General features: G+C 44.5%; 2 non-coding genes across 2 annotated transcripts; both read right to left on the bottom strand.

Moving 5' to 3' along the window:
- Window positions 1-5505: 5505 nt before the first annotated feature.
- On the bottom strand, window positions 5506-5578 carry trnav-aac (transfer RNA valine (anticodon AAC)). The gene has a single exon. It is a non-coding gene; the product is annotated as a tRNA-Val (tRNA).
- A 541-nt stretch (window positions 5579-6119) lies between these two features.
- On the bottom strand, window positions 6120-6192 carry trnav-cac (transfer RNA valine (anticodon CAC)). Its single transcript has one exon. It is a non-coding gene; the product is annotated as a tRNA-Val (tRNA).
- Window positions 6193-8074: the final 1882 nt, after the last annotated feature.

Genomic DNA, 8074 nt, shown 5'->3' with positions numbered 1-8074 from the left:
TTCTGAGGCGAAAGTCTTCTGGGGTTTGTGCTTTTAAGTCCGCAATCAAGTACCCGTAGGGTTTTTTGGTGGCATCCTCAAATGCCTCCAAAAAGAACTTGGTCTGGTTAGGGTACATTTGACGAGCCAAGACGGTGACCTGTAGTTTATCTCTGGGGTTTTTAAAAAGAATTATATAATTGGCATTTAAATTAATAGTGCGGCTTTTTTTACCTTGAAAAAATAGATTTTGAACTAAATAAATAATACTTAAATTCCTATGATGAGTGTACTTTGTGAAAGCTTTTTCCACTTCACTGTTGTCACCGGCCTGCTCCATCAGGTCATCAATGATCACTAGGTTAGTTTGACCGGGCGGGAACAAGTCATCGTCTTACAACGAGGCGGGGAGACCTTGCACAAATTTCAGATTATTTTTTTTCGAAGCCAAATCATCGTAGAGAGGTTGCCAGCAAGAGTAACACCACACTATGTTGTCAAGAGCTTGGGACACGGTTGCGTCCACATCTTCTATGATGTTCCTTATAAGATAGCTCTTCCCCGAATTGGAGGGACCAGCTATAATACAGGAGAAAGGGTGTTGAAGTCTGTTATCAAAACCACCGCTAATATCCATAAGGCAGAGTGGTATAATCAGTCTTCAACACTCCTTTATTGTACACCACCCTGAACCGTTTGTTTAGTGATCTATTTTCCAACGTGTACTCCTTTTTATTGCGATAGATCTGATTTCCGGCTGTAATAATCTCACGAGGAGGCGCGTCTTTCTCGGTTACAAAACTTTCTACCAGGGTCGTCAGAGACTTGATGTTAATGAGCTTGTTGTTACAATGGTTCAGAGTGAAACCCTTAACTTTCATACAGGTCTTACCCGCAGCCGTTCTGTATGCGTCTTAGGACCCCCTGAAACAAACTCCACTATGTGGTCCTGAGGATCTAGTTCGCTTGTTAACTCCCCAAGGTAGTCCCCGAGGGGAGGGACCCAATCCCCTGGCCTGGTGACAAAGATTACAGAGTCAGAATCATGATAGAGTGTGCGTTCCTGCAACTGATCCATTAAGTTGTACAGTTCAAGCCGGGCGTAAGCCGTGGTAAAAACCGCTATGAAAACATTAACGTTCCCCTGTTTGGTGGGGAAATCTTTAGGGGCCCTCCACTGGACCTGTGCCACGTGGTCATTTAAGAATTGAAAGTGTGATACTGCATGTTGTTTGGAAAACATAAATTCTATAAACTGTTCAGGGGTTTTAATCAAGGTTGTGTTTAGACGGTAATTTCTTTCCCCAAACTTACCCCACAGACTGTTTAAAATCAGTTTGGACATTTGTCTCTTGGCGGGGTTTACAGTTATGTTCCTGCAACTTGGTGATGTCTGAAAAGGCAACCATCTGTTGAGAGTTTAAGCCAGCCCTCTGATGAAGCGTTAAAGCCTCTTGCAGAGCTTGGGGTTCAGGCATGTCGGGGGTGAGTAGTTTTATTAAACTGTAAGCAAAACAGAGCTTATTGTCCCCACTGGAACTCACCACTAATTGCCTGAGCTTGGTCCTAATTATGTCGTTCTTCAAGCATTTCGACAGTCTTCTAAGCGCCCCACCCTCAGGGTTACGAACCACATTCATTACCAGAGACAGACTTTCATCAGCTAAGATGGCTGCGTTACTTTGCAATAACGCTTCGATTTTAGCCAGACATCTAAATTATCTCCACTCAGCATTACAGATAGGTTGCTAAACAAATCATCCCCTCTGAGTTCTAACTGTACAACATCTCGAGGTCTGACCCTTTCAGCAACCTGTTCAAGCATTTTCTGCAAAGCCTCGTGTATGTTGACAAATATTTCTGCATAATTGTCACAATTTAAAAGTTCTGCAAAATTAAAACACTGAATCATTTCAAAATTGTTATAGGCCGGTCTATCTATAATCACGGGATCACTGGTACTCTTGGACACATCATCATTTTGAACAAAGCCTTCACCCCCTACATTCTCACAGAGCATGTCCTCCACAGCCTTATCAGTCTCAGAACCCTCCACATTCCGAACATCCCCACTGCTGACATCTACAAAACCCCCTTTTTGAGGAGGCTCATTTAAAGCCTGTAAAAGTCCTTCAAAGATATCCAAGACCCTCCTCTATAGTGATGGCTGCTTCTGCCGCCATCCTGTGTTCTAATTGTCTCAAATCATTTATAAAAGGGGCAGAATTTGGTTGGGGTAGCTCCTCCAAAGCCTCCACCATTTCAAACAAATCGGGGTGAACTAGGGGGTGAACCTCTATAAGCGCTACCGGTGGGAGGTGGTTATTTAGATCATTGACCATCTGTAACAGGTCGGGGTTCACCGGTAAGTCTGTTAATTCACATTCTATCGGTGGTAATTGGGGGTTATTTAAATCATTTATCATTTGTAATAGTTCCAGGTTCATTGGGACATCAGAGGAGTTCACAACAGGGCCGGGGATGTTCTCTCGGGAAGGTCTTTTTGGGGCCCTAGCTTGTTCATAATCCTTTAGTTTGTGAGTTCTTTTACCAAGTCAGGAAATTTTTTAATTTATTTTTTATTTTTCCAACAACCCACAATAGTAAGGCATTTTGTGTCTATTAAAACATTAAATACGGTACAATTCGTTAGTAAGGGTATTAATAAGGGTGTTTTGGCTCTCTATCACCAGGTTTTGCCCCACTAACACAAGTCTTTGATTTTGTAACAAAGTATGTAGCAACTCATGCCGACTTTCAGGAAGTAGCTCCGGGGGCTGGTGGCCTGGCTCAGCTTCAAAGGATGGTCGCTCCGGTAAATCTCGGTCGAAGGAGGCAGGGAGCGAGCGTATACTCATGGACGGAGACCAAGAAGGCCTTTGCGGTGACACCCTGGCCAAGCACGGGGTACTGTTCCGCGTTTCTGTAGCCAAGAAACGGGTCTGGGGGGACGATGTTGAAACCAGGCCGTCGTTGGGTGGTGTGACCGCCCTGACTGACGGCGACCCCTGAGGTTGTTGGATGCCTGTATTTGTTCCGCCCGACAATGCGGCGGGCTGAATCTGGGGTGTTGAATTACCCCCAGAAGGCTGTGGCCTGAGTAGATGTTGGGGGGTCTCCAAGACCACCGTGGGGGATCCTCTCGGTGATCTCACCGGGGAAGATGTTTGATCCCACTTAGACGGGGTAATTGTCCTCAATAGCTCATCCACAGAATGAATATCCCAAGAGTCTTGGGAAGAATAAAAATATACATTACATTTACATCTTTAAACGGCGACAGAAATCAAATTTAAAACAACATGTCCAGGACATTCAAAACCTTTAGCTTTTTTAGACCTTTGAAAATAGCCTTAGACATTCACTACAACGCCTTATTATTTACAGACAATATATTTATTAGGACTTGATAATAAATGTAAAACAGAGAAGCCGCTGTAAATAAACTGTTTCTTAAATGTTTCTTTAAAAACTGTAATATTGTTAATAAAACACACACACACACAACATCATTTCATTTTTAAACGAACCTTCCAAGTGTAAACGCTTCCTGATCCCGGGACTTCCTGTTTCACAAACGTTTTCACGATCTGTTTAAATATTAAATACAATGAACACCTTCAAGTCTTTTCCTACAACCACTTTAAAACAGAAGTATAATAGCGGGAGATAAGCCAAACAACTTACTAAACCCTTTCGGACGGCTTTACTTCCTAACCAGACGGTACGGCAATCGGTCATTTCTAAACACGTTCCCCAGAAACAAGCCTAGACCTGTCCGGACTTCTAAAGATCTTTCCCAGAACCCCCCGCCCTACAGGAAACGGGCACCCATCGCTTAAATATTAGCCCTCAACGGGCAAACAAAGCCCTTTTAAAAACATTAAAGTTTGAAAGATCTTACTTACCTCCACAGAATAATCGTTTCTTAAGTTTTTCGGCTGGTTTAGCTTTTTGCACCGCTGTGAAGGTAAGAGACATGTTTAACCTTTAACCACACCGCTTTATAAAAAGCTTTAACCTCTTACAGGCTGCAGATATATACTCACAGCTATCAGATACCGGGGCTGACGGCCTTTCAGATTCTTGAAAGGTTACGGTTCTCGAAGGTAAAACGAAACAAGCCCTCGATGTGGAAGGCCTTTCGTTGTCTCGAACCACGTTTCTTAATACTGTTAGACAGGATAATTTTTTAAAATTAACAAAACTGGACTCAAACATCTTACAGAAACGTTATACAAACAAACAGGGGATTAGTTCTTACCCGGTCGGCAGACAGCCTGTCTAGGGACAACCACTTCTCTTGGTCGATCCTCGGAGACATTAATCACAGGCCTTTCGATAGTTTCTGTGTAATTAAAGAGACCGGCATTAATATATATTAAAACGTTTTCATAACTCTAATGAGCCACTTCAAAACCACACACACCCATACATAAGAACCCATGAGCGCAAACACAAAAATCTTACCGTTGTTGTTCCAGATGATCTCCTCAGCGTTGGGAATTAACTCCTGTTGACTGGCTGAAAAATAATTTTACAGAACTTAAAACAGATGTTATAGCCTTATTTACAATACATGCACACAACACGCTCTGAGTCAGTGAAAATAATCTGAAGACTTACCAAAAAACTCGTTTAAATCGAAGTCGCTGATGTTGTTTCCGGACACTGTTGATCTTTAGTCTTAAATCGAAAGGTCAGTATGAGTCTGTCGAGCTGAAGACCAGACCTTCATACTTATACTGATGTCCACATGCCGGATCTTCTTGTAAGGCATTGTTCTGGTCTGGCCTTTGTGCCGCCCTGTTACCAATTAACATATCAAAACCAACCAATAAAATGACACTGCATCAAATTTCAAATAGAAACCAAGATGGAGACGATCTCTCTCCTCTCTACTCTAAACTTTTATTAGAACCTTTTGGTCTCTCAAAAAAACATTTTTAAGCATCAAGACCTATAGTCAACAACCACTAAGAATATTTCAGGCCTTTATAAGCGCTAAAAAACAACCTGAGCCTAGAAAATAAGCATAAAGATCAAAAATAACTAGCGCTTTTACAGTGATTTTTTTTTTTTTTTTAATAGCGATGCTTTGTTTGGTATTAAACAAGTCACAAACTACTCAGAACAGCTTTTATCCCCGCAAAAGAGATATTTGGGTTTATTTTACAAAGCTTATAAATTATATAGGTTAAAAGTATTCTGAATGTTTTGATACCACACGCCATACCTACTGTTGTCTTCTACACCTTACGGTAGCAACAAATCTAACTACTGCTTTACTTTAACAATAATAATGACGGCGACCACGATGACAACAAGAACAACAACAAGAACAACAACAACAACATCATCAGATTTTAATTAAAAGTGGCTACACCAGCGTTTACAATTTCAACCTGTCTACAGACGGACGCTCTGAGTGCACCGATTTCGGGCACTCCAATGAAGAAAAGCCACCCACCGCCTCCGGGGAACCACGAGGGCAAGCAGGACGAAAAGGGCCGGCCCACAGCAGGCTGTTTCCGCCCGGTTTCGAACCGGGGACCTTTCGCGCGTTAGGCGAACGTGATAACCGCTACACTACGGAAACTGACAACGCGGCGTCTTGCTTGAAACGGTTATCGTTGAAGCCTGCTGGTAAAACGGGCTCAGGAATTTCAGGTCGGCTAGACTGTGAGATGGCGTCTGAAGTGCCGCGAAAGGATGCCATTTTCACAGACCTGTTTGGCATTGCTAAAGGGCACATCAGGACACTTCGGAAACTCTTTCAAAGGCAGGACGCCCTGCGCTCTGACAGTGCCTGCACTTAGCCCAACAAGGTGATGCTGAATGGCTTGTTCAAACGGCTGGTGGTCTTCCGTCACCACCAGACTATCAGAGCTATACTGCGCCTTCAACTACATAAGAGTAACAGCAATGTCGCCGATCCTGCTACGGTCGTATTGTAACAGTAACAACATGTATCGATTTTAAAAGTGTCAGTTCCAGCGCCTCGCAAAGCTACCCTTCTGCGATCGATTGTTCTCAAGGTCAGGATTTCTTGCCACTCCGAGGAAGAGAAAACGACGGCCGGCCTTGGGGCAGGGAGATGAGGACGGGTAACACGGTACTGGCACGCGTGCACCGCGGGTTGTTTCCGCCCGGTTTCGAACCGGGGACCTTTCGCGTGTGAGGCGAACGTGATAGCCACTACACTACGGAAACCAACCCGTCCTGGCGTTTCGAATGGCTTCCATCGAAGCAGGCTGGTAAAACGCGCACAGGCGTTTCCCGTGGGCCAGCCTGTGAGATAATGGTTTCTATTTTCACTGACCTATTTTGCATTGCTCAAAGGCACATCAGGACACTTTGGAAACTCTTTCAAAGGAAGAACGCCCTGAGCTATGACAAGACTTACACTTACCCCAACAAGGTGATGCTCAATGGCTTGTTCAAACAGCTGCTGCTCGTCTTGTGCCACCATCAGACAATCACAGAGCTATTGTGCCTTCTACACCTTACGGTAGCAACAAATCTATCTACTGCTTTACTTTAACAATAATAATGACAGCGACCACGACGACAACAAGAACAACAAGAACAACAGCAAGAACAGCATCATCATCATCATCATCATCAGATTTTAATTAAAAGTGGCTACACCCGCGTTTACAATTTCAACCTGTCGACGGACGGACGCTCTGAGTGCACCGATTTCGGGACACTTAGGAAACTCTTTCAAAGGCAGGTCGCCCTGCGCTCAGACAGTGCCTGCACTTATACCAACAAGGTGATGCTGAATGGCTTGTTCAAACGGCTGGTGGTCTTCCGTCACCACCAGACTATCAGAGCTATTCTGCGCCTTCAACTACATAAGAGTAGATAGTAGGGTTTTTTGGGCGCGGCCTATTTTGTTATGATGTATACCCTAAGCTTATTAATATTCCTACGTCGTAATTGGGGGGCGTGATTTTAGGTAGAGTTATTTCCTTAATTATTCCTACGTCATATCCGTCAGAAAGTGACCACCCATAAAACCCTGAACAACAAGGCCACCCATAAATACCCCCACCCCTCTGAAGGCAATGCCCCGAAACTCTCCTCTCTATTTAAGAACCCGCGCTGCTTTTAGGCAATACCTCTTTAATTCTCAGCATCAGAAACATCCCGCTTCTTCAACATGTCCAGCGACATCAACATGAAACCCCGCAAGAAACAATCCCGGGCAAGGGTTCCTGTACTCACCAATTTAAAGATTGAACGCTCCTGGGTGTTGTTCTGGGGGGCTCGACGGGGTTACCGCTTTAAAAGGGATCCCAGCTATGTTGGAGTGGAGCTTTTTGCTTTGGGAGAGAAGGAGGGTACGTTGGAATCTTTTGAGACGGTAATTGAATACTCTTATGAGGACTGGTTGAAGGTGATGGCCTGGAGAGATCTGGGGCTTGTGGATAAGACTCTAGAAGGCTTGCAAGAGGGTCCAAGAGAATGCAAAATGGAGTCTCCGACTCAGGGTTTTGAAAGGTGGTGAATGGGAAAGCTTGCAGAACTATGGTAGAGTGGTGAAGAGTCTATCTCTAACTACAGATCGTAAGGTTTTGTTTAGCAGTACCCTGATTACAAACCCTATTGAAGGGGGTGTGGAGGATCCAGAAAAACAGGTTACTGAAATTATGTTTGACGCCGTCTGACGGCTCAGGGGCTACTCTCTTCTAAGAGGGCGGTGTGTCGTGACGTAGTGAAGAGATAGGATAAAAGGCGCAACAATTCATTCATGGTTTAAAATTAAAGAGAATGTCTTACCCGAAAGCTGCGGACGTCGACAGGCTCTACAGGCCTCATCAAACCCGGGATCACCCCTGGTTCTATTCCCCAGATTTTGTATATACTCCGGAACCCTCTGACTGCGGTTACCCTCCAAGACCTCAGACCCCGGTCCCTCAGGACGAAACAACATGCGGTGCGATAGATGTCCAAATGAGTCTCGGGGATCCCCAGCCTCTGGAGCTCATGGAGGGCCTCGATTTTGCCGAACTGTCTACCGTCTGTGCGTCTCAGGAGGGGGTCAGTCCAATGGATGTAGAAACACCCCACAAACCACCAGGCGACC

This window comes from Amia ocellicauda, assembly GCF_036373705.1.
Source record: "Amia ocellicauda isolate fAmiCal2 chromosome 11 unlocalized genomic scaffold, fAmiCal2.hap1 SUPER_11_unloc_4, whole genome shotgun sequence".
NCBI classification, from domain to species: domain Eukaryota; kingdom Metazoa; phylum Chordata; class Actinopteri; order Amiiformes; family Amiidae; genus Amia; species Amia ocellicauda.
Note: the sequence above shows the minus strand (reverse complement) of the source record. Positions and strands in the feature narration are given on the sequence as shown.